The sequence below is a fragment of the Grampus griseus genome (assembly GCF_964374135.1).
Source record: "Grampus griseus genome assembly, chromosome: 14".
NCBI classification, from domain to species: domain Eukaryota; kingdom Metazoa; phylum Chordata; class Mammalia; order Artiodactyla; family Delphinidae; genus Grampus; species Grampus griseus.
Window position 1 is genome coordinate 31,936,895 of NC_139008.1, and position 27,632 is coordinate 31,964,526.

Consider the following 27,632-nt stretch of genomic DNA (forward strand, 5'->3'; position numbering starts at 1 on the left):
TTTTATAGATGAGAGCACTGAGGGCTTGGAAGAAAAGAAACTTCTCCAAATGACACAACTATATTAAAAAAATTGTTGATAGCTATCATATGATATCACTTATATGTGGAATCTAAAAAAAATGATACAAATGAACTTCTTTACAAAACAGAAACACACTCACAGACATAGAAGACAAACTTACGGTTACCAAAGGGAAAAGGGGGGGGAGGGGTAACTTAGGAATTTGGGATTAGCAGATACAAACTACTATATATAAAATAGATGGGGACTTCCCTGGTGGTCCAGTGGTAAAGAATCCGCCTTACAATGCAGGGGAGGCAGGTTCGATCCCTGGTCAGGGAACTAAGATCCCACATGCCACGGGGCAACTAAGCCCACGTGCCACAACTACTGATCTCGTGTGCCTCAACTAGAGAGCCTGCATCCCGCAAACTACAGAGTTCACGCACCCTGGAGCCTGCGCGCCACAACTAGAGAGAAAAACCCACATGCTACAACTAGAGAGAAGCCCACACACTGCAATGAAAGATCCTGACTGCCTTAACAAAGATGCTGCATGCCACAACTAAGATCCGATGCAGCCAAAAATAAAATAAAAATAAATAAATAAATAAAATAGATAAACAACAAGGTCCTACTATATAGCACAGGGAACTATATTCAATATCTTGTAATCAACTATAATGGAAAAGAAAAAAATTATTGACATCCTCGTGTATGCAAAGTTCTAATCCAGAGGGTCTAGACGTTCTGCCAAGAAATGTGGCCAATTCGCTAGCACACAGTTATACTCAAGAAATAGCATCTGTGACTAGGAACCAAGATGGCGGAGTAGAAGGACGTGCTCTCACTCCCTCTTGCGAGAACACCAAAATCACAACTAGCTGCTGGAGTCATCGACAGGAAGACACTGGAACTCACAAAAAAAGACACCCCACATCCAAAGACAAAGGAGAAGCCACAATGAGACGGTAGGAGGGGCGCAATCACAGTAAAGTCAAATCCCATAACTGCTGGGTGGGCAACTCACAGACTGGAGAACACTTATACCACAGAAGTCCACCCACTGGAGTGAAGGTTCTGAGCCCCACGTTAGGTTCCCAACCTGGGGGTCCAGCAACGGGAGGAGGAATTCCTAGAGAATCAGACTTTGAAGGCTAGTGGGATTTGATTGCAGGACTTCGACAGGACTGGGGGAAACAGAGACTCCACTCTTGGAGGGCACACACAAAGTAGTGTGCACATGAGGACCCAGGGGACCGAGCAGTGACCCCAGGGGAGACTGAACCAGACCTACTTCCTAGTGTTGGAGGGTCTCCTGCAGAGGCGGGGGTGGGGTGGCTGTGGCTCACCATGGGGACAAAGATACTGGCAGCAGAAGTTCTGGGAAGTACTCCTTGGCGTGAGCCCTCCCAGAGTCTGTCATTAGCCCCGCCAAAGAGCCCAGGTAGGCTCCAGTGTTGGGTTGCCTCAGGCCAAACAACCAACAGGGAGGGAACCCGGCCCCACCCATCAGCAGTCAAGCGGATTAAAGTTTTACTGAGCTCTGCCCACCAGAGCAACACTCAGACCTACCCACCACCAGTCCCTCCCATCAGGAAACTTGCATAAGCCTCTTAGACAGCCTCATCCACCAGAGGGCAGACAGCAGAAGCAAGAAGAACTACAATCCTGCAGCCTGTGGAACAAAAACCATATTCTCAGAAAGATAGACAAGATGAAAAGGGAGAGTGCTATGTATCAGATGAAGGAACAAGATAAAACCCCTGAGGCTTCCCTGGTGGCACAGTGGTTGAGAGTCCACCTGCTGATGCAGGGACGCGGGTTCGTGCCCCGGTCCGGGAAGATCCCACATGCCGTGGAACGGCTGGGCCCGTGAGCCATGGCTGCTGAGCCTGCGCGTCCAGAGCCTGTGCTCCGCAACAGGAGAGGCCACAACAGTGAGAGGCCCGAGTACCGCAAAAAAAAAAAAAAGAAAAAGAGGGAGAGGACTCAAATCAATAAAATTAGAAATGAAAAAGGAGAAGTTACAACAGACACCACAGAAATACAAAGCATCCTAAGAGACTACTACAAGCAACTCTACACCAATAAAATGGACAACCTGGAAGAAATGGACAAATTCTTAGAAAGGTATAACCTTCCAAGACTGAACCAGGAAGAAATAGAAAATATGAACAGACCAATCACAAGTAATGACATTGAAACTGTGATTAAAAACCTTCCAAGAAACAAAAGTCCAGGACAAGATGGCTTCACAGGTGAATTCTATCAAACATTTAGAGAAGAGCTAACACCCATCCTTCTCAAACTCTTCCAAAAAATTGCGGAGGAACACTCCCAAACTCATTCCAAGAGGCCACCATCACCCTGATACCAAGCCAGACAAAGATACTACAAAAAAAGAAAATTACAGGCCAATATCACTGATGAATATAGATGCAAAAATCAACAAAATACTAGCAAACAGAATCCAACAACACATTAAAAGGATCATACACCATGATCAAGTGGGATTTATCCCAGTGATTGAAGGATTCTTCAATATATGTAAATCAATCGATGTGATAAACCATATTAACAAACTGAAGAATAAAAACCATATGATCATCTCAATAGATGTAGAAAAACCTTTTGACAAAATTCAACACCGATTTATGATAAAAACTCTCCAGAAAGTGGGCATAGAGGGAACCTACCTCAACATAATAAAGGCCATATACGACAAACCCACAGCAAACATCATTCTCAATGGTGAAAAGCTGAAAGCATTTCCTCTAAGATCAGGAACAAGACAAGGATGTCCACTCTCACCACTATTATTCAACATAGTTTTGGAAGTCCTAGCCACGGCAATTAGAGAAGAAAAAGCAATACAAATTGGAAAAGAAGAAGTAAAAGTGTCACTGCTTGCAGATGACATGATACTATACATAGAGAATCCTAAAGATGCCACCAGAAAACTACTAGAGCTAATCAATGAATTTGGTAAAGTTGCAGGATACAAAATTAATGCACAGAAATCTCTTGCATTCCTATACACTAATGATGAAAAATCTGAAAGAGAAATTAAGGAAACACTCCCATTTACCATTGCAACAAAAAGAATAAAATACCTAGGAATAAACCTACCTAAGGAGACAAAAGACCTGTATGCAGAAAACTATAAGACACTGATTAAAGAAATTAAAGATGATACCAACACGGCTTCCCTGGTGGTGCAGTGGTTGAGAGTCCGCCTGCCGATTCAGGGGACACGGGTTCACGACCCAGTCCAGGAAGATCCCACGTGTCGTGGAGCGGCTGGGCCCGTGAGCCATGGCTGCTGAGCCTGCGCGTCCGGAGCCTGTGCTCCACAACGGGAGAGGCCACAGCAGTGAGAGGCCCGAGTACCGCAAAAAAAAAAAAAAAAAAAAGATGATACCAACAGCTGGAGAGATACACCATGTTCTTGGATTGGAAGAATCAATACTGTGAAAATGACTATACTACCCAAAGCAATCTACAGATTCAATGCAATCCCTATCAAATTACCAATGGCATTTTTTACAGAGCTAGAACAAAAAATCTTAAAATTTGTACAGAGACACAAAAAACCCTGAATAGCCAAAACAGTCTTGAGGGAAAAAAAACGGAGCTGGAGGAATCAGACTCCCTGACTTCAGACTATACTACAAAGCTACAGTAATCAAGACAATATAGTACTGGCACAAAAACAGAAACATAGATCAATGGAACAAGATAGAAAGCCCAGAGATAAACCCATGCACCTATGGTCAACTAATCTATGACAAAGGAGGCAAGGATATATAATGGAGAAAAGACAGCCTCTTCAATAAGTGGCATGGGGGATCCCGCGGCATGTGGGATCTTCCCGGACCGGGGCACGAACCCGTGTCCCCTGCATTGGCAGGCAGACTCTCAACCACTGCGCCACCAGGGAAGCCCCAGAGGAATGATTTTTGAAGTGATGTAATGAGAGAGAAAAGACCGTAAAATTTTATATGCAGTCTGGCTATACTTTCATAGAGGTGCCAAAACAAACCCATAAACCAATACACGAGAAAGGAAGGCTGGAAAGAAATGGATTTTCTGTTCAACACCATTTTGTCTTGGATATGGGGCTATGGAGTGGAAGTCTACTTTTTTCCACCTTTTGGTATTTTCTGAATCATTGCTAATGACCTGAAAGCAGCCTTTCTCTCTAATAATATACAGAGAAATGATAACAGAGAGCTAGGGTAGCCTCAGCTGATGGCAGCAAAATGTGTCTAGACATTTAATTACAGGAAAACAAGTATTGAATAAATTGACACGGCATTAACAGAGAGCCTCACAGACACTGGAACATTGATCTCTGTGTTCGATTTGGTTTCTGAAGATGTGGGAGGAGGAGGTGAGCTTTCAAATGGACTCTAAAAGGGACGTTTGTTTCCTGGCATTGAACCAGGTCAAACCGGATTCCAATCCCAGTTGTAAATGCTTGAAAGTTGAAAGTAGGTCAGCACAGTCAAGGAGCTCAGGGCACCTGTGGTCAACACAAAGTGAAATTTCTCGACTCATCCCAAGACATAGGAGGAAAGGGAAGCTTGGAGTCAGGAAGCCCAGAATTCCTGGAAGGCCAGGAAAGAGGATGTTCTGAGGCTTGGCTGCCCAGGGATTCAAATTCTAAGCTATGAGTCTGCACAGTGTGGCCAGTTGCGTGATTTTTGCAAATGAAGATCTGCTCGTTCATTTCCGGCCACTGTGGCTACTACAAAGCACTACAAAGGCAGCTGTGTAGCTGCAACAGAAATCACACGGCCACACTGCAGAAAATATTGACCATCTGGCCCTTTGCGGAAAAAGTTTGCTGAACGCTGATCTAGGCTTTCCAAGCCTTGAAACCACGGATCGGTCCTATCTTCCTAACGACACAACAGTGACCCATGTGCATCCACGTCCAGAGTGCAGTCTTTAGAGAAAGTGCGAAAACCCTGGTTTGGTGGAGCCACTCTTTGCAGCAGACGCTGTTTCCTTTCCTGCTAACACGTAGGCAGCACTGGAGGTGCGTGTTTCTCCAGAGCCAGCATTTGCAGTCTACACACACACACACACACACACACAATTGAATATTCCTCAGCCATAAAAAAAGAATGAAATAATGCCACTTGCAGCAACATGGATAGACCTAGAGAATATTATGTTAGTAAAGTCAGACCGAGAAAGAAAAATACTATATGATGTCACTTATATGTGGAATCTAAAAAATAATATGAGTCTATATACAAAACAGAAACAGACTCACAGACATAGAAAACTAATTTATGGTTACCAAAAGGGAAAGGGAGCAGGGGAGAGATAAATTAGGAGGAGTATGGGATTAACAGATACAAACTACTATACATAAAAGAGATAAGGAACAAGGATTTACTGTATAGCACAGGAAATTATACCCAATAGCTTGTAACAACCTATAATGGAACATAATCTGCAAAAAACCCAAATCAGTATGCTGTACACCTGAAATGAAGACAATATTGTATATCAAATATGCTTCAATTTTAAAAAAAGCTGTCTATCTTCCCCACATCCCCATAAGGATTCGAGCTCCCTAAATACAGAGCTTCGTGTCTATTTTGATCACTGAGATATGTGACATGATACAGCAATGGTCATTCTAATTTTACAAAAGGGGAAACGAAGGCACAGAGAGATTAAAGTAAACTGCCCAGAGTCACACCCGATGATAAACAGCAGAGGTGGGAGTCCAACCCCGTTGGGAACTGTCCCAGAGCCCATGGCCTTCTGACTTCTGCCCCCATTATAATTTCATGCAGGGCTTGGCACATAATAAATGCTTCGCAGGCATTTATTATGCTTGCCAATGCAAGCATAATAAATAACAGAAGCAAGCTCTTCTGTTGTCAGTATTGATATGATTCTCCCCAGATTTGGTTCTGTCTCACTACTGCACGCGCTCACAGCCCTACTGCAGCTTTTAACTAAAGCATTAATTGCAGGGTTTCACAAGCAGGAGGGAGATGCCCGACACCAAAGGGCATCTCCTGCAGATCCCATTCAGATGAAGTTCAAAAACAGACAAAGCTAATCTCTGCTGATAGATGTCAAACAGCGGTTACCCTCTGGGGGTTATTAACTGGGAAGGGGCACGAGGGAACTTTCTGGGGGCTGGGAATGGTCCGTATTGTGATCTGGGTGCTGGTCCCGTGTGTGTTTACATAGGTGAAGACTCATGGAGCCATATGTTAAGTTTAGTGCAGTTTGCCATATTAAGCTATTCATCCATTTTAAAAAAGGTAAAAGGAAGGAGAAGATAACTAATAAGGACCTCTGTATAGCACAGGGAACTCTACTCGGTACTCTGTAGTGACCTATATGGAAAAGAATCTAAAAAAAGAGTGGATATGTGTGTATGTATAACTGACTCACTTTGCCATACACCTGTAAATCAGGTGTACTGATTTGTAAATCAATTATACTCTAATAAAAAAATTTTTTTAAAGATGATCATAACAATTTAAAACATAAAAAAGGGTGAAAGGAAGGAGAAAAGGAATATCAAGAAAACCCAGGTCCCTTCCTCCAAAATCAATTGCATAATTTTAGTTCAGGACTCTCTCCAAGTAACTGTAAGCTCTGAGATGGCAAGAACCACACACTGGATGCCCTGTATCCCCACCATGGCACAGCACCTGGCACAGACAACATCAATAAATATTCACTGAAGGAATGAATAAATGGACTGATCAATGCCCCGTCCGTGCAGCAGTTTGCTTGTTGCAAAGGTGCTACTGCAGTATCTCCCCTGCTGCACATCCTGTCTCTGTGACCTTGCTCCGCCCTCAGGAGGTAGGGGTCTGTCTCTACAACCTATTGAATCTGGAAAGGCTACTGTGGCTACTTTGACCAAAACAGCATGGCACGTTAGGGAGAACAGTTTGGCTGTTTCTTCAAAAGGTACACAGAGAATTACCATACGACCCAGCAATTCCACGCCTAGGTAAATACCCCAAAGAACTGAAAGCAGCAACTCAAACAGATACTTGTAAACCAGTGCTCATAGCAGCACTATTCACAGTAGTTAAAAAGTGGAAACAACCCAAGTGCCCATCAACAGATAAATGGATAAAGAAAATATGGTCTATCTATACAACAGAATATGAATCAGCCATAAAAAAGAATGGAGTACTCATACATGCTACGACATGGATGAACCTTGAAAACATCATGCTCAGTGAAAGGAGTCAAGTAAAGGACAGATAGTATATGATTCCACTTATTTGAAATGTCTAGAATAGGCAAATTCATAAAGACAAAAAGTTGATTAGAGGTTACCAGTTGCTGGGGGGAGGAGAGAAAAGGGAATTATTGCTTATTGGTTACAGAGTTTCTGTTTGGGGGGGATGAAAAGGATTTGGAACTAGATAGTGGTGGTGGTTGCACAGCAATGTGAATGTAATTAATGTCACTGAGTTGTACTTTTAAAACTGTCTAAAATGTCAAATTTCACATTATATATATTTTACCACAATTAAAAAACACTAATAACGTAATATTCCCAAACTCATTGAATTGTGAAATGAATGTGAGAATTGTATGGCATGTGAATTATATCTTAATGGAGCCTCCAGGAAACAAACCAAAACAATATGGCGGAAGTGATGCTGTGCCAGTTCCAGGCAGATCCTCTTCCTACCTCTTGGAAGCAGCCTCCATGGAAGCAAACGGACTTCTCTGAGACTTCCGAGCCATGCATGAGAAGCCCAAGTCACAGGGAGAGGTTCTGGAGGCTGAGAGCTGTGCAGAGAGAAAGGCCAGAAGCACCACAGGGCCAGGCCTGGGAGGGAAGTAGTGCTTTGGACACCCAGCCCAGTCAAGTCTTGGGATGACTCCCATCCCGTCTGCACCTGACCCACCACTGTATGAGAGACCCACAGCCAGAACCGCCCAGCTGAGCCCAGCCAACCCACAGAAGTGGGGAAGAGAATGATCAATTGTTGTATTAACCACACTCAGTTTGAGAGGCTCTGTCCACGTCTCAGCACTTTTGGAGCTAGTGTGATGGAGGGAGAGCCCTGGTGAGGAAGGGCGGAAGGAAAGTACACAAGCCCTATGTCACGATGCTGCAATTCAAATATTGGCTCTTCTAGTCAATATCTGCTTAGTGCCATCTCTTTGAACCTCAGTTTCCTTCAAACCTGGGCACACCTCATTTCTCAGGTGGTTCTAGGGAGAGAAGATCTATCTGGGACACTGTCCCATTTTGCCTACCTCTTGGCTCTCCTCGCTCAGAGACCATGATGGGGTCGCCTGTAGGGGCCCTGGGGGGAGGGGACTGAAGGTACCTCCCGGCTGTGGACTCAGCTGCTTCCATTCTCCCTCGGGCAGACCGAGCCGGAGGCCTCGCGCCTCCAGAGGGAGCGTGGCCCTGCTGACACCTTGATTTTGGACTTCGGGCCTCCAGCACCGTGAGAGAATAAATTTCTGTTGTTTCAAGACACCCAGTTTGTGATACTTTGTTACGACAGCATCCTCTCAATGAATGTTTCTGAGTCACGACAGATAGGCACTGTTCTCATCACCTCCAACTCACAAACTGTCAGCTCCTCCCATTTAAAATTTACACACGAGGAAAGGAAGGCTCAAGCTCGTATGCTCATCACTCGGGCTGGGATCTGAACCCAGGCACTGATGCCACTCCCTCAGGTCCTGACATCATTCCAGACATTTCCAGGACATCCTCTCTCTCTGTTTCCACCCGAATCCAAGCCACCTCCAAGTCACAGCAGCTTTCCCTGGGGCCCTGTTCAATCCACATTCCATGGGGCAGCCAAAACAGACCAATGTCACTCCCTGGTTAATAGCCTACCAATGGTGTTTGATTGCAAAGACAATAAAACGCAACCTTCTCATTACAACCTCAAAGTCCCTGGACCTGGGTCCTGCGTGCACTTCCTGTACAGAGCCCTGCCCCCCCCGCCCCCCCCCCGGCCCCGGCCAACATACTTCACTGTCTCTGAATGGGTGGCACGTTCCACAGCTCAGAAATCACACTTTCAGAGAGGGCATCCAGACTCCACTACTTCACCCTGCCAAATTTTATGTTCGTTGAGGCCCTTCACAGTTTCCCATTTGTTCATTGATGCATTCGCCTCCCTGCCCTGGAATGCAAGCTCCTCTTCACCTCTGTTTCATCATGGACATGAAATATAATTTATGTGTTGAATGTTGCTAAGTCCTTGGGATGTGGACACCTCTGGGAACGGGGGCAGCATGCTGACTTTGTAGGAGGAAAAACTAAAATCAACAAATGATTGGGAATTCCCTGGTGGTCCAGTGGTTGGGACTCAGTGCTTTCACTGCCAGGGCCAGGGTTCGATCCCTGGCTGGGGAGCTGAGATCTTGCAGCTTTGTGAGGCCAAAAAAAAAAAAAAAGAGCGAGAACAAATGATTCCTCAACCTAGGCAGCTTTCTCCTGGGGAAGTAGGTGGCCTTGGGTCAGCTGGGACAAGCCATCCAAGACCAGTGTTCCTTAGGTCTGCCCCCAGCGCACCCGGTTGCTGGGAACACTCCCCCGTCTCTCCTGTGACAGTCCCATCAGCCGGTCAGCACCTGCAGATGAGAAGGGCTGACCAGGTCTCAGGGACACAGTCAGATTGCTGACTCCCAAAATTCCCAAGAGTTCTCAAGGTAGAGAGCAGCCTTCTCCCCGGGAGTCCCCCTGCACAGTCACACCAGCCCTGCTGTGTGCCCAGAAACCTGGGCAGAACAGAAGGCCGCAATAGGATCCCGAATAACATGGGGGCTATGGGCACGAGCTGAGCACAGAGACCTGGGTTCATGTGCCGGCTGTGCCTTGTGCGATGGCTGCCGTCTTGGGTAAGTCACAAAACGAGAGAGAAATAACCAGGACGGGCAGATTTCAGGCCAATAACTAAGGAAGCTCCTCGTGTTGGAGTGGGTTCGACTCCAGAGGCTGGGCGTCTTCTCATCTAGGATGCAGGAGAGGAGTTTCAAGCATCACGGTTAGACTGGATCAGCTCAGAGATTCCTCCTGGTCCCAGGTTCTGAGATTCTGTGCCCTGTTGGACTGTCCACTGCCCCGGGTCCACTGTCCAAGGAACGACGGGTGTCCTGGGGCAAACTGCTCCGCTTGGTTATCACCAGTAACTACCCTGTGTCTCTCTGTCACCACGAGTGCTGTTTGTTTTGAGACAAAACACCGCTCCATCACGTGGAAGACGTCTTCCCATCTAGTGGATAAGAGAACCCAGGCAAAGAAATCTGAAGCGCCCTTTCGTGGGCCAGGCTTTACCTCTCCTCTCTGATCACTGATGCAGTTAAACAGCTCGCGACGCAACGGCAGAGCCATTTTGCGGGTGGGGGGACAGATTCACAGAAGGTTAAGTAAAACTCACCCCCCTTCTTGTATCGAATAAGTTGACAGTTGGGGTTTGAACCCATATCTGTCTGGCTGCCTGGCTTTCACGAGCATGCTGCTATGGGGCGATTCTACAGGTGCGGAGAAATGCAATCTCTACCACCATTTGGCTCCTGCAGAAAATGAAAAGTACACCAAGTCACCGGCCTCTTATCGCAGCCACTATGAACCATCTGCCTCTCGTTCTGGTCTTTCAACAGAAATCTCTGAGGAGTTCTCCTGTCTCTCATCCAATGCCTATCAAGTGCAGAGATGTCTTGTAGACTCAGCAACTTTCCCCAATAACCATGTGGCGTCGACATGCCATTCTTCTTTCCAAAGGACATCCCCAAGCAAACCTGGGACTCTTCATTTCACAGATCTGAAGAGATGCAGAAAAAAGAGCTCACGGAGATATGGGCTCTGGTCAGACAAGGCTGGATGCCGGTGTTCCTGGTACCAGCTCGGCTCCCGGGCTCAGCGGCTCCCACAGAACACCGTCTACTGGGCCTTGTGTTCATGTGAGGAAATACGTGGGGAGCCGGAAGGAGGTTGGGGATGCACAGCGTGTGTGTGGGGAAGGGGGCATGGAGCTCTGGGGGACTCACCCCCGAGAGCCCCCAGTTGGAACTCTGTCAGGATGAGGTGGCCTCCTCGAGTTTCCTTTTCCTTCTCTGCCCGTGAGTGCCTGACCGGACATGGGCCGAGACCAGCTTTCTAAAGTTACTCCAGGGATGGCTCAGCCTTCGGGGTGCACCTGTCACGGCCAAGTCCACTATTCCACCGGAAGCTCTTCTTTTAGCAAAGTGGCAGTGGCAACTGGGCATCTCAAATATAAAACTTTCAGAGCTGGATAAAGACCTCAGAGATCTTGTCCAACCCTCCCATTTAACAGAGCAAAAAAACAAGGCTCAGAGAAGACAAGCAATCTGTCTGATGCCTCATCAGATGTGATTATTAACCCCATTTTACAGAAGAGGCACAGAGGCTAACTAACTTGCCCAAGTGTTCCACTGTTCAGTTGGGCAACGTAGCAAAACCCCACACAAAAGGCGAGAGTTTGCACAGCTGCTCATCCCCCAGGATAAACACGCAGGATCTCACCCGGACACGTGCGGTGACCCCGGGCACACGTGTTTAGTAGCTTCACCATGAATGCATTCATGTGCTGCGTTCCCACGAGAAGGAAAAGAATATAATATGGCAAGTATCCTGAGTTTCAGGCCCCCATGGGGGGATTTTTCTCTTAACCCCCTACCAACACAGGGGTGAACTGGCAGTACTGGAAATGCCCTGGATCCAGAATGGTGGGTTTTAAAATTGTGGGAATTCCCTGGCGGTCCAGTGGTTAGGGCTTGGCGCTTCCACGGCAGGAGGAGGCCCGGGTTCAATCCCTGGTCGGGGAACTAAGATCCCGCAAGCCGCACCATACAGCCAAAAAAAAACCAACAACCCATCTTGAGCTGAACATCACGAGGTCAGCTGCCACCTCCTTCTTGGATGTTATCTAAAGCATTTTACTGACTCCAATGCAGAGCCTAGGCCATGCCATCCTAGCAGAAGAAACACCCAGAGACCCGGTAAGAACCAGTCCCAAGGCACAATGTGTCAGAGAGAGAGGCGTCCCCTTACAGAAACTTCCCAAGAAAACCTTCGAAAGGGGGTGGAAAAGGCGTGCTCTCAAGCAGGGTCTCCCAGCCTCAGCACTATAGACTTTTTGGGCCAGCCAATTTTTTGCTGTATGTGGGTTGGGGGCTGTCCTGTGCACTGCAGGATGTTAACAGCGTCCCTGGCCTCTGCCTACTAAATGCCAGTACTATCCCCTCCACCAGCTGTGACAACCCAAAATGTTTTCAGACCTTGCCAAAGGTCCCCTGTGGGGCCACAACTGCCCCACTGGAAATCCCCTACTCTTAAACAGGCACATGAAAAGATGCTCAACATCGCTAATTAACAGAGAAATGCCAATCAAAACTATGTCTGCCCCAAGGGGATTCCTGACCACTGACAGACTAATGCAGCAGGTCAGGTGACTCAGTTCAAATCCCAACTCCCGCAGTCAGTTTCTGGGAGTTGGTGCAAGTTTTGTTAATAGCTCCTCATCTGTAAAATGGGTCTGAAATCCCGTCCCAGGGTTGTTATGGGGTCCCAAGAGAGGGTAATTGCAGCACTCAGCGCACTGCCGTGCACAGAAGGTGCTCAGTAAACAGAAGTGTCAGCCAATACGGGGAGCGCGGCTTGCAAAGGGAGGGAATAAGGGAAATCCGTAGTTGTTCCCACCCCCACCCCCCAGCATACCCCACTGTGGAGGGGAAAGCCAGTCCTTGTTCCAAAACTATACCATCTCTCCAGGCTCTGAGACCTCTCTGACGCTCCTGGCTTCTTCATTCTCTTGCCAGCAAATTCCTGCCTTGAAAACCCACAAGGAACACAACAGATGCCCAGATTCATGAAAACATCATCAATCTTGTCGGCCCTGTCTGGATTTCCCATCCTGAAACAGGGACGGACCCATTTGATGAGATTTTAAGTGCTGGTGTAGATATAGCTCTCTCCCCCTCCCCCAGTTCTGTAAAACCCCAGCAGACATATATCTTGACGTATTAAAACCTTCTCAATTATTCTACTCAGTGCAGAAAGAACCAAAACCCCATGCTGGCTACCAAATTGAAAAAGCAGTGCCAAGGGCAGAATGAGGGGTCTTAGGCCTGGGTATTCATCGGTTCAGTTCAGGGCACAGATCTGGGGATATTTTAAAATCCAGACTCAGTGTTGGAACTTTGCAGGTGAAATTCCTGAAGAATCTCACCCACTATTTTGAAAAGGAAGAAAAAGTACCATTTAAGTTTAGAAAATAAAATTCATAGAGAGCTGAAAACTGTCATGTTTGCCCCTTGGAAGCTGTGTAGTCTTAGGCAAGTGACTTGAGCTCTCTGAGCTGCTGTTTTCTCATCTGTGGGGTGATGAGTAGAGATGATGATGAATGAAGAGGAATGGCTCAAGTCCATGGCGCAGGGCCTGGCATCCCACAAATGCCCAGCAGGCAGGATACACTCTCCAGGCTGGGGAGAGAAGGGTTCCAGACCTGATATGGAGCTGGGCAGATGCTGCTGCCGGCAGAACTCGGGCTGCCTGCAAGGAAAAACTGTCACTTCCAGGAAAACCCAGACGCTCAGTGCCAGGAACTGTGGGATGAGGCTATAGGACCCATGTGTTACTACAGAGGTTGTCACACAGATTCTCCTGCAAAGAAGCAACTCTAGCTGCACTGAGAAGGTGCTTGGAACTGCCCTTAATCTGGAAGATTCCTGTTCTTTTCTTAGGGTAGTTGTTCTTGGTATAAAAACCAGCTCTTGAATGTGGTTCAAAAGCCTTGAGGTCTGGATCCTCTGACCTTTCCCACCTTCACATACCGCAACTTCCCCTTCTCTCTAGGTTCTGCCACTTGGATCTAGTGTCCATCCTGTGTAGGTTTCTGTGCCAGAGCAACTTTGCAATTGCTGTTCCCACTGCCTCCAATGCTTTTCCCTTGTTTCTGATTTCTTAATTCCTACTAACCCTCAATTTTGATTCATGACACACCTCCTCTGGGAAGCCTTCCCTGATCTCTCTCCCACCAGATGAAACCTCCCCCAAGCCCCTGCCCACCCCATGCACACTCAGCCCCACATACCTCCCTCTTTGTGGCACCCCATTTACAGGACACCTCTGTTGTATAATTATTTGGGTCATGTCTGGTCACTTATAAAACTGTAAACTTCTTTAAGCTGTGTCTATGCTTAGGATCATACATCCATAAATTATACCGTTATTGAATTGTTAGTAAAAGTGTTGATTGGTTCAGCCTCTTTAGAGGCAATCTGGAATGTTCCATCATATTCTAAGGCTACAGTGGTTAAGACAATGTGGCGTGGGGCAAAGAAACACACTTCACAAATGAAATAGAGAACAGAAAAACAGACTTACACTTATATGAATGCTTGATTTCCTATAAAGAGTCAGTGATATTGGGTCAATGGGATTATCCACATGGAAAGAAAAATTTATAATGATCCTGCCTCATTCGATACCTAAAAGTCAACCCCAGGCAGACTATAGAGATAAATATGAAACGCAAAATGTGAAAGCTACTAGAAAATTGAAGGGGCAATATGAATGACTTTAAATTTCTTAAATAGAACACAAAAAGCCTCAACCATGAAAAAAGATGAATATGAAATATGTAAAAATTAAAAATTCCAATAACCGAAAGTCACCATTGAAAACTAAAGTCACGCCACAGAGTAGAATATACATAACATATAACTGGCAAAGGGTTCACTATCCAGCATGATTAAACAACTCCTACAAAGCTATAAGAAAAAGAAAATAGACAAGTCCAAAGCTATAAGAAAAAGAAAATAGACAAGAGGGCTTCCCTGGTGGCACAGTGGTTGAGAGTCCGCCTGCCGATGCAGGGGACACGGGTTCATGCCCCGGTCCCAGAAAATCCCACATGCTGCTGAGCGGCTGGGCCCGTGAGCCATGGCCGCTGAGCCTGCGCGTCCGGAGCCTGTGCTCCGCAACGGGAGAGGCCACAACAGTGAGAGGTCTGTGTACCGCAAAAAAAAAAAAAAGAAAAGAAAAGAAAAATGGACAAGAGATCTTAACAGGCACTTCATAAAATAGAAACTTCAAATGGTCAACAGACATATAGAAAAGGTGATAGAATTCAGTTAGTAGAGAAATTTTTAAAACAACTACAGGGGCTTACCTGGTGGCACAGTGGTTAGCAGGGGACACGGGTTCGAGCCCTGGTCCAGGAAGATCCCACATGTCACGAAGCAACTAAGCCAATGCTCCACAACTACTGAGCCTGTGTTCTAGAGCCCGCGAGCCACAACTACTGAGCCCGCGTGCGTAGAGCCCGTGCTCTGCATGCAACAAGAGAAGCCACTGCAATGAGAAGCCTGCGCACTGCAACGAAGAGTAGCCCCCGCTCGCCGCAACTAGAGAAAGCCCGTGCACAGCAACGAAGACCCAATGAAGCCAAAAATAAAACAAACAAACAAAAAAACCCCCCACAACTACACACCCCCTGGAATGGTTAAAATATAATAGCAAGTCGAGGTGCTGGAGCTGGAAAGGGTATGGAGAAAGTGGAACCCTCATACACACTGCTGGTGGAGTCTAAAACACTTTGTTCTAGAATGTTCATGGCAACACAATTTATAGTAGTCTTGCTATAGACTGAATTATGTCTCACATGTCCAGTTTCTGGCCCTTCCTACCTCTGTGAACTTGGCCAAGAAACTTAAAACTCTCTGATTCTGTTTCCATGTCCACAGAAAGGTCAACCCCATCTGAACTATTGAGAGCATTAAATGAGATAATCCAAATAGAGCCCAGTGCCTGGCAGGTAGAAAGCATTCAACCACTCACCCTTATCATCCAATCTAATAACCACCCATACGCTGTTTCAAAGGGCAGTATTGTGGGCATTTTACAGATGAACAAACTGAGACCCAGAAGTCACAACCTCCAGGGCACTCAGGGGGCCAGCAACACAGCTGCTTTCCAAATACAGGACTTCTTCCTTGACCCCATAGGAGGGTCTAAGAAACAGACCCCACCCCAAGCCCACAGCAGGACATTGAGGGGTTGCACAGGGTCGAATCTATCAATTACGCAAATGATCCGAGTTGCTGGTGGGCGGCTGCTGCTGGAAGTGCTTTGGGCTTTCTCCACCCACCACCAGCTTTATTCAGCATTTTTGACTTTCGAACCATGCTTTCTCATTTGCTGTGGCAGCTGGTCCTCCCAAACTCTGCTGTGATCATCAAGGGATAAGACATTATTATTCCTATTGATGGATGAGTAAACTGAGGCCAGCAAGAGCAGTGGGCATACCCAGAGGCATCCGTGTGGCTTAGTGTTAGACAATAGGGGTCGGGGTCTGTAAGCCTGGGTTTCTCTCTAGACTTGCTGCTTTTACTATGAGAGCCCGGGAGTCAGTCATCCATTCTGAGCCTCCATTTTCTACCTCTGTAACCTGATCAGTCTTTCCTCGTTAGGTTGTTGTGAGCAATGGGACGAACAAAATACACATAAAACCCTCAGAATAGCCCTAGCACCCACCAAATTCTCAGCAAATATGAGTTGCCACTGTTTATGGGTCATTGCGTTCGGATGGGCAGAGCCTGAGTTGAAACTCCGTCCAGGGTCCTCTGAATGTTTCCTCTTGTCCCTCTAGCTTATCATTACCCTGGCAGCCGAACCCTGGATCGCTCCTGGACGCTGTCCCCAGGTCAGAACGTCCATGCTCTTCTGTGTGTGGCTCTTCTTTGAGTTTTGCTTTCAGCCCCTGGGAGGACTGTGCACTTAGGGCTGGGGCAGGATGCCAAGCATGCAAATTCGCATGCAGGCAGTAATTTGCACAAATGCTCCTTGGTGTGCTCATTTCCAGCCTGTCCCCAGAATGGCACTTGCAAAGCCAGCAGAGAGCTATTTACAGCTCTGGGCAAAGAGGGGAGGCAGACTCTGATCTTACGCAGGAAAGCCCTGCTGAGGTGACGGCTTGCTCTTTTGGCTGCTTTAAGAGGCTGTTTGGCCAATCTTGCCCTGAAGGAGCTTCGAGGTCCTGAAAGCTTTTGCTAGAAGGCCAGTGATCCACCCCAGGGATCGTCTGATTCCCTCAGGGAACCCACACTCAAAGGGAGGGGAGCAGTGTCCCTGGACTCCCACCAACAGCTGCCAATGGCCTCTAAACATCTCGAGGAAGGGATGCAGGAGGCCTGTCAAAACCATGGACAGCTCTAGCCTCTCTGACGCTGCTCTAGATGAGGGGTTGACAAACTGTGGTGGGGGGGGCATCTGGCCCCCCAGCCTGTTTTTGTAGATAAAGTTTTATTAGCACACAGATTCGTCCATTCATTTAAATTTCACGGTACAGTTTGAGCAGTTGCGATCGTAACTGTGTGGCCCACAAAGCCTCAAATATTTACTACCTGCCCTTGAAAGAAAATATTTGCCGAGCCCTACTCTATGTGAAGCCCCCACCATCTCATCTTTTAACAGGCTTCTCTGTCTGCTCCTTCTACAACCAGTCCACTCTCCACGAATCTTCCAGAAGGATATTGCTCAAGTGCTAATCAAATCAGGTCACCTCCTTGTTTAAAACCCTTCCAGGTTCCCCAGGAGTCTCTAGGTCAAGTCTGAACTCATTACCTAGGGTCACCAGGCTGTCCATGATCTGGCCCCCCTGCAGCTTCCCTCTCCTCGCCCATCCACCCTGGGTGGGCTCCACCATATGCCTCCCCCATCCTCTGAACATTGGTTTTATAGAAAAAAAAATTGCATCTCAATGGAAAACTATGCATCGTTTACATACAACACAAACTTTTAAGATATCTGATTCTAGCCCTGTTCATTATCTTCGAGCTATTTTTTTCAACTCTTTGTAAGTTGTAGGAATCTGAAAGAGAAGCCAATTCTGTCTTGTCCAACCATTTTATTTTGTCTCCATTTGTAATGCATTTAAGCATTCCTTGACTCGGTAGACAATTGTGCTTTATTTGACTTTTCCTTTGAACCAGTTCCAACATCTGCTTGGTTCTCTCATTGAGTGAGCTTACTAAAATCACTGACAAGTGTTTGTTTTTGCATCTGTATTTGGAACCATGATTTTATTCCCCCCACACCCACCCCCCGGCACCTTTTTCCTGAAGATTTTCTTTTAACAGTTTTCCATGAAGTCTCTGAGCCCCCGTTCATGTTCTATCTGTTGAGAATATCTTTCCTGGCTTTTCTGACTTTTCCCCCTGAAATTTCCTTCCCAGCGTCCCCAGGGACAGGGAACCTCTTCCTTCTCTGAGCTCTGACCACTATCCGCTCCCACACACACACTTGGCACTCATCTCTCTGAACGGTTGTTTATAGGCCTGTCCCCTGACAGCTAGCCTAGAAGATCCTCTGGTGTAGTAGCTGGGTGTTCATCTCTCCCTCACCATGCACACACACACACACCACTAGTTCTGTCAGGACACATGGAAGTTGTGCAATAAATGGGCACACTCACAGGAATGAATGAATGCAGATGGCTAGACTGCCCACCTAGACAGAAGCCACTAAGAGGGAGACCTCGTATTCCTTGTTAATACCACACACGTGATGCCGATGTCTGGCATCTACGAAGTACTCAATAAATACTTGTTGAATAAATGGCAAGATAGCACTTCAGCCCCTGTTTTTGGCCTACTTTTGAATCATCTCCCAGCTCTCCACGTTTGAAAAGCAAACCTAGTAGCCTCAGAATGCTGCCCTCCCACCCCATATTTTCATGTGTCACCACCATGGTGCTTCAACTGCTCCCCTCTAAGGAATGGATGGCCGTCTCTCTGTTCTGCCTCACGGTCTTCATTTGATCTTGAGCGAGACGCTGCCCCTCCGGTTTTCCAGTGGGTAAAGCAAGGTCAGTTTAGCCATTCCAAGAGATAAAATACATCAGGCAAAGAGATGAATGGCCAGTAACGCGCTAATGATGTTCCAGCCCAGACACCATGTACAGTGTAACAGATGCTGTCAATATAACACATCAGCGAAGTTGCAAGGGATTAGCTCTGAGTTGTGAGGGTTATAGAGACGGCCTAGGACAGGCTTCCCAAACTACTCGAATGTGCACATGAACCCCCCATCCCACCAGGATAGTGTTAAAATGCAGACTGCATTTTGTAGGCCTGACGGGGTCCCAAGAGCCTGAATTTCTAACCAGTTCCCCAGTGATGTCATGCTGCTGGGCACTGGACCACACTTGGGTAGCAGGGTTCTAGGGGTGCTAGGACATGGTGGGTTCCGGCTTTGAAGGAATTCTCAATGCAGTGGCTGAGCGACAGATGTCCAGCATGTTGCTGACAGTCCAAAGCAATAAATGTTAGCACCCAAGTGGGAGATGCTGGCAGTTAAGCTGTGAGACCTCTGAGGATGGACAGGCTGGCGGAGGTGGGAGAAGTCTGGTGCAGGGTTCCCAAGGGACGTGGAAACTGGGTTGGGAGCATTCTGGGGGGCAGTGATTCAACGTAATTCTGGTGGTGGGACCGCAATTCTGGTGGTGGGGCCCTTCAATCTTTGTTTTAACACACCCTCCAGGGGATTCTGATGCTCAAGTGTGAGAACCATTGCGCTAGGCAGAAAGGGGTAGAATATTCCAGTCGGAAGAAGAGTGTTTTGTTTCACATAGTAGAGTTTCAGGCACATGTCCAAACCCTGTAAATTGCATTCATTATTTCATCCATGCATCCATCCATCCATCCCCCCATCCAACATCCAACAAATAAGTCCTGAATGCCCACTATGTACCCTGTTAGGCACAAGAGATATGACTGAAGTTGTAGATACACACAACTGTCTAAGCCTCTAAACCAATGATTCTCAGCCAGGGGACAAGTGGCCCCCCAGGGGACATTTGGCAATGTCTGGAGACATTTTTGGTTGTGACAGCTTGGGGGGAAGTATGCTACTGTCACCGAGTGGAGTAAAACCCAGAAATACTGCTAAACATCCTATAGTGCAGGGACAGCACCCCCAAACGCACCCCAGCAACGGCACTAGTGCTGTCAAGAAACTTTGCTCTAAACTGGGAGCCCCTTGTGATCTAAACGGGAAGGAAATCCCAAAAAGAGGGGATATATGTACACGTATAGCGGATTCACTTTGCTGTACAGTAGAAACTAACACAAAGTAACTATACTCCAATAAAAATTAATAAAAATAAATAAATAAACTGGGAGCCCCTTTTGGGCAGGAACTATATTGTAGTCACCTTGACATCCCGAGGTCACAAGACAGTGCCTGACCCCCAGGAGCTGAGCAAATGTTTAAATGCAAGAGGAAATGGCAACACAAAGATATACTTAGGTATATAAAGAAGTCTTACAACAGCAACAAAAAGACAAACGACCCAATTCAAAAATGGGCAAAGGACTTGAATGAACCTTTCTCCAAAGAAGACATACACATGGCCAACCAGCACATGAAAAGATGCTCAGCTTCACTAATCGTCAGAGAAACGCAAATCAAAACCACAATGAGACACCCCTTCACATCCACGAGGATGACAATAATACATCGTAATAACAGTAATCAGAAAATAACGTGTTGATAAAAATGTGGAAAAATGGGAACCCTCACACATTGCTGGTGGGAATGTAAAATGGTGTAGTCTGGCATCTCCTCAAAAGGTTAAGCAAAAAATTACTATATGACCCAGCAGTTCCACTTCCCAAAGAATTGAAGACAGATCTGGGAACCGAAAGCTGTACATACATGCCCAGAGCTGCAGCACTTACAACTGTCAAAAGTTGGAAACCCAAATGTCCATCGACTGACAGATGGATAAACAAACTGTGGTATAGCCATGCAACAGAATACTATTTAGCCATAAAAAGGAACGAAGTACTGATACGTGCTACAACGTGGAGAAGCCAGACCCAACAGGCCACATATTGGATGATGCCATTTATATGAAATATTCAGAATAGACAAATCTATTGAATCAAAAAAGAGATTAGTGGTCGCCAGGGGCTGGGGGAAGGGAGAGTGACAAGGGTTCCTTTCGAGGTGATAAAGGAGTTCTGGAACTAGAGAGTGGCGAGAGATGCACAACACTGTGAATGTACTTAGTGTCACTGAAGTGTACACTTTAAAATGATTAAAATGGCAAATTTTATGCTATATGTATTGCACAATAAATGCTCGTCCAGTCTCTACTGTGTGCCAGGAAAGGTGCTCTGTACTTGGGACAGGAGGGAATGAGACCTGACTGTATGCTCTCTACTCCCCAGGGATACGGAAGGGGAGAAAAGACAGCAAACAGTCATGGACCCAAGGAGGCCTCAGATGTAAGTGCTGGGAGTTCCGAGGAAAAATCGATCTCCAGGCTGGGGCCAGGGAGGGTCAGGGAGAGAGCTTTTGAAGAAGGAGGGCAATTTGCCCTTGGGGAGTCGAGCCCACTATGGAAAGAATGTGTGACTAGAGGCCATATCCCGTTATGCCATTCCGGGGATGGGTAAGACAATTTAATGCCTGAGACGCCTGGGCTAGTCAGACACAAGGGAGAGGGAGGAGTGCAGACACCTATAGAAACCCCTCCCGGACTTTCTGCAGGGATGCAGTGGAGGGAGGGGGGTTGGTGATTCAGCCTGGGCGTTCTTGAAGCCCTCAGGCTCCCACGAGGCTTTTTTCCCCTGCATCCTGGCAAGGGGGGCTGGCAAGCAGACAGAGATGGAGAGAGCCAGCGCTCACATTACTTAAGGGGGACCAGGTACCAGGTGTTTGAACAGGGTTTCAGCTAATCCTCAGAGTAACCCAGAGGTAGGTTCTACCATTGCCTCCCTCCCTCCCTCTTCCTTCCTTCCTTCCTTCCTTCCTTCTTCCTTCCTTCCTTCCTTCCTCCCTCCCTCCCTCCCTCCCTCCCTCTGGTCAGTGTGACCTCAAGACCCATTGGGATGCTGGTAGAAAGAATCCGCTGTGGCCAGGGCAGAGGCTCGGCCTGTGGACGTGAGGCCTCAGATTCCTGTCTCCTGGCCCCAGAACTCTTAGGAAGCTCAAAGGCCTGAGTTTCAGCCACTGGCAGCTTCTGGCCTGACCACTTCCCAGGAGAGAGGGACCAGGGTGTGCAGGAATGTCCAGTCCTCAGACCCCGCCCGCCACACTGACCTGGGGGCCAGGCAGCTGAAAGAGCCCCAGCCTGGGCTGTAGAACTCGGGCTACAGTCCCCCTGCCATCCTTCCTGGCTGAGGGACCCTGAGCAAGCCTCAACCTCTGGGGACTGTGCTTGGCTCATCTGTAATGCACAGGAAGCTGGCTAGAGGATTCCTTTTCGTCTCCTTCCCCCTGGATAGATTCATTTACATATATATGTATAGGTATATACACAGACACACAGGCCCATTTCATGCTCCTTGCTTCCCTATATGTATTTACATATACTTACTAAAATACTGTATATACTGATGCTGTAACTTTAGTGTTTCACTAAATCATGTCTTGGAGGTCTTTCCAGGTCAGGAATGTAGCTCTCCCCCATTCTTCTAAAAAGACGGCTTATATTCCCATGTAATGGAACCCCTTCCCATCTTGGATTGCCAAGCCCTTAGGCGAACATTCCTGCCTTCTACTGTGTGCTTGTGTGAGCATTTCTACAGGAGATTCTTAGAAGTGGGATGGCCGGGCCCAAGGGCACGCAGTTTAAATTCTGAAAGAGACTGCCGAAGGATCTGAGAAGGCCCAGAACTACGTGATTTCTAAAACTGTTTCTTGCATGGATGTTTCTTCGACTTCTAGCAGGGAAGGGGGTAATGCCTTTAGAAGAGTCCTTTCACTTCTGTGGGCCTCCGTTTGCTCACCTGTAAAATGGGAAACCTACAGTAACATACATGGAGGTGCTCCAGACTTTCCTGCTGAAACGTGAGGGGTTAATACTGCCCTCAATATCGGCAGGCTCAGCAGGTGAACACACCGCTTCCATGATGCACAAACCAGAACGAGGAACCTGAATGAGAAGGATGCTCTCTTATGTCAATCATCCACTATGAGTGGGGCACCTGTATTAGATCAGCAGTTCTCAAGGGGGGAGGACATCTGACAATGCTTGGAGATGATTTTAGTTGTCATAAATGGAAATGGTTGCAAGTGGCTTTACTGGGTAGAGGGTAGGGATGCTGCTAGACAGCCTACAGTGCACAAGACAGCCCCCTGCCCCCCGCAACAAAGAATGATCCGGTCCCAAACGGCAACACTGCTGAGGATAAGAAACCCTGCTCTAGACCTCTCTCTTATCTGATGCCTACCCCCCAACAAACCCAATTCAAAGATAAGGAAACTGAGGCTCAGAGAGCTGGATGACCTGCCCAAGGTCCCCCGTCAGCAGTAATGGGAGTAGACTGCCGGCTCCAACTGACTTTAGGGTCTGCGGTGCATTCCAAATACTGTACGGTCTCTCTGGGAAGACATCACCCTTGTCTCCAAACAGGGGCTGACTGTTCGCTGCCTTTACCCCTGACAGATTATCTACACAGCGAGTCATAAGTTTTACCTAAAAGCACAACCTCCCTACCCAGGTTTAGAGGTTTTATGACTTGTAATCATAATCACTGCTTCCACCCACTTGCCCTGTGCCATGCACTTTACAAAGATTAACTCATTTTACCCTGATAAGGACATTGAGGGAACTGAGTCACAGAGAATTTAATAATTCCTCCAAGAAACATACTAAGTAGCAGATTTGGGCTCTAGACCCTGATAAGAGGGGTTCAGAGACCCATCTCTCAACCCCCATGCACTACAGTTCTCCCTCATACTCTGAACTTTCACCTCGGCACCTTGGACTTGGATCCCTGCTCTACATTGGAGCACAATAGCCAACCCCTTAGCTGGAGGCAGGGGGAGTTTCTGCCTCAAGACCCTCCCATTTGTAGGGACCTGGTTGCTGTTGACCCAGTGGGCTGGTGGGTATCCAATGCCTCAGGAAAAGGAGCAGGCTCTAAGCTGGGGCGCGACATTGCGGCAGGGAACTCGGGGTCGGAGGGAAAAGGCAGGGATCGAGGTGGGGGGCCCTGGAGGGAGGGGCCGTGACTTCCAGGTCTTGGGGGGAGCTCTGCCCAAAGTGCCTGGAGCAAGCCTCACCTGCAGCAGATATTCCTGCAGCAGCGTGGGCTCCAGACTGTTGCAACTGATCTCACTTGCTATCCCGAGTCCATTTGTATTCTGGCAAGCCTAGACTGGGCAGCGGGCTCAATACAAAGATCCCAAGGGCTGAGTGGTGAAGTGCAAAGCCCTGGGAATGGATCTACAAGGTGGCTTGTTGGGGGACGGCGCTGGGTTCCAGCTCGGTCTGCTCCTAGCTGCGTGACATTGGCAGAGCCTCTGTACCACCTCTGGTAAGTGGGGACCACAGTGCCCAGAAGTCCCGGTTCTAAATATGAGGGCAAGAGGTAGTGTCCAGGACCCCGGCAGCCCAGGAGTCCCGGAGAGGCTGTGACCAGCTTCGCTACCCACTGGCTAGGTGACCTTGAGCAAGTCTCTTCCCCTCCTCGTGCCTCTCTTTGCTCAACTGTCAAATGAAGGAGCAAGATCTTTGATCTGGAGTCCCTGGGAGGTCTAAGGACTCCCGACTGGGCCATTTTTCTCTCTCCAGGGCTGACCTCTTTGGGCGTCCAGGACACACGCTTCTCCTACTCCACCTCTAGGGTGAACTCCAAAGAGCAAAGCAAAGCTCCTTGCCTTCGTCTCCCCTGCCTCCCGCCCCCATCCTGGCCTGCCAGATTACAGCGGTGCCCAGCCCCGCTCAGGTCACCAACATCGTGTCCCTTAGTCCAGCTTCACTGAAGCCAGCCCAACGGATGGTTCCTGCAGCATCTCCCCTGGCCAAGGGCCTAGGGAATTCCACCAGGCAATGCCCACAGGAGCTGGGGGAGGGGCAGCCCCAGGGAGCAAATTGGGGCCCTTCTGTCTGCACTGACACCGTCTTCTCTAGAAGAGGGGTTGGCCTGCCTCAGGGGAGGATATTCTGAACACAGTGCTTTGTGTGTGTGTGTGTGTGTGTGTGTGTGTGTGTGTGTGTGTGTGTGTGTGTGTGTGTGTGTGTGTGTGTGTGTTGGCGGGGGGTGGTTCCTGCTGGTCCTGCTGCCTCAGAGCCCATCTCTGTTGGCAGTTTGGAGGCTCCTGGAATGATCTCTAGGCTCAGGATCCCAGCTTTAAGAGTTTCAGTCTTACTAAACCTCATCCTCTGGCCTTACCTCTGGCCAGGGTGGGTGAGGAAAGGTGAGATGGAATTAGGTGGGAAGGATGGGACTGGGAGTGGTGGATGGGGGCGGGGGGGGGGGGGTTGTTAGTGGGATGGGGTTTGTGTAAAAGGGTTACAGAGGGGTGGATTGAGGTGGGTGACTGGTGCAGACTGGTGACCAGACCCTGGCCCTGTTTCTGAGTATGAAAACCCCTTCTGTTACATCTTGACTGGAGAAAGAGGGGAAATCCCCCAAATGCCTTCAGTGTGGAGGTGTCTGAGGCAACCAACCGTCGTCTCTCTCTTACGGATGGGGGGGTGGGAGGAGGTAGGTAATCATCCACCTCTGAAGGCAAATCGCAGAGTCCAGTTTCTGAGTTGGGGGGCCCAGGGAGGTCTGTATCGCGTTTGAGGGTGACATGCAGAATCTCTGGAGAGGGATATCCTTCTCTTAGGGAGGGGCTTATTTCCCCTCCTGGAGGAAACACACTGTTATCTATGAGCTGAGAAGGCTGGGTGGGGAGAAGAATCCAAACTTAGTTTTTTAGGGAAGGGGAAGGGGCATGGGTCTCCAAAGAGATCAAGGGGCCCTAGAAACCTGGGGAGGCTGGAACCCACTTTGAGGGGGCACGTTCCATTCCAAGGGGTAAAGTAGGAAGAGGAATCCTATCTCTAGAGCTGGGGGCCAGGAAGGAAAGGCCCATTTCTGAAGGGAAAAGGAAACTATTTTGCTCTCTGGGAGGTGAGAGACCCTCTCTTTTCGGGGGGTGGGGTGGGGACCCGCGTCTCGGGAAGATGAGGGCTCCGTCTCTGTGAGAAGATGCCCCGTTTTTGCTCCCTGGGGCAGGGCCGAAGGATTCCGTCTCAGCTCCCGCGGAAGGGCTCGTCTCACGCGACCCGGCGCCAGGTCCTTACCTCCAGGCCCCTGCTTCAACGTTCGGACTCCGACCTGCCAGGCACCGACTTGAGGGATCCGCGCCCTGAGCTCCGGTTCCTCCCGGTCTCTGCCCAGCTTCCCCCAGCGACTCGCCGGGCTCCGTGGCTCCGCCGAGAGGCTCTGGCCAATCAGCGCTGCCGGTTCCGGCCCTCGCTCGCACCGCCGCCAATCAGCGCGTCCGCCACGGGCCACCGCCCCCGGGAGGGAGGGGGAAGGAGGGACGGGGGCACAGTCCGGCCTCCGGGGCCGGAAGAACTGGGGGCCTGGAGGAGGGACTGCGAGGGCCGGGAGCGAGGGTCCGGGCTGTGGCGGCTGCCGCGAGGAGCCCCCACCAAGCCTATCTGATGGGGGGTGGGGTGGGGTGGGGAGCCCGTCTCTAAAAGCGGGGTGGCTCTATAGTTTGATTTCACCTAGACTTTAATTACCCCCTGACCATTTTCTGGACCCTCGCGGCTGCGGGCTAGTGTAGCTGCCCCATCTGCACCCTGCGGCCCGGATTCCGGGCTCTGGAAACCTAGATTCAGAGTCAGACAAGGTTCCGTATGAAAGGGAGGGGAAAGAGCATCGGGCCCTCCCCCGCCTACACGTACCCCCCTACCCCACCCCGCCTCGCCTCACGTGCTCCCCCCTACCCTTGCAGGTGCTCAGGGCCCTCTCATTCTCTGCACTAAGAGCTGCCATTCACTTAACACCTCCTAGCCCATCAACTCCGGAAGACGAATAGCTAGTGCATCCTGGGGTCAATGCAAAGATCACTGGACTAGGAGTCCATGGTTCATTCTGCACGATCTAGGGCAGGTCACTCCGCCTCCCTGATACTCAATTTCCTCAATAGTAAGTGGAGACAGCTGTGATAGTACCTCCTTCATGGGCATAAGAGAGGTGGTAGATGTGATAAAGGTGCTTTTATAAAAATTAAAATGCTGTATGAAAACTAGTTAATACTAAAGTGTGAATGACTGATAGCCCGGTAGCTTTCTAAAGGTATTTAGAAAGAGGATGCGTTCATTCAATGGTAAAATCAAAACACAAGAAACTACCCATCAGAACAACATGAGATGACCAAGTGCTCATAATGAATGGATGAATGGGGATTCCAGAACTTAAAAGGCCACGGAAGAATACAGCTTGGGTTTTCCCACTCAGCATGATCAGGTAACTATTTCCTTAGTCTGCTGGAATCTTGCAAAACCCTGAGGTCCTTCCTTCCTGCCTTCCATGAATCCAGGCTGCCCTATCTCTGATTAGGTGAGCAGGACTATAGTCCTAGGAATTAAGATAAATATAAAGCAAACAAATACATTTTAAAACCGCCAAACAGGGACTTCCCTGGTGGTGCAGTGGATAAGACTCCACGCTCCTAATGCGAGGGGCCTGGGTTCGATACCTAGTCAGGGAACTAGATCCCACATGCATACTTCAACTAAGGAGCCCACCTGCCACAACTAAGACCTCATGCAACCAAATAAATAAATATTAAAAAAAACCCAACTCAAACAAATCACCTGCCC

General features: G+C 48.4%; 1 protein-coding gene across 1 annotated transcript in view; it reads right to left on the bottom strand.

Moving 5' to 3' along the window:
* Positions 1 to 26,218, bottom strand: part of ABAT (4-aminobutyrate aminotransferase) — an 88,336-nt gene extending 62,118 nt beyond the window's left edge. The window contains exon 1 of the mRNA XM_082670885.1: positions 26,100 to 26,218. The gene's annotated coding sequence lies outside the window, so the exon portion shown is untranslated. The remainder of the gene's footprint in view (positions 1 to 26,099) is intronic.
* Between the last annotated feature and the right edge of the window lie 1,414 nt (positions 26,219 to 27,632).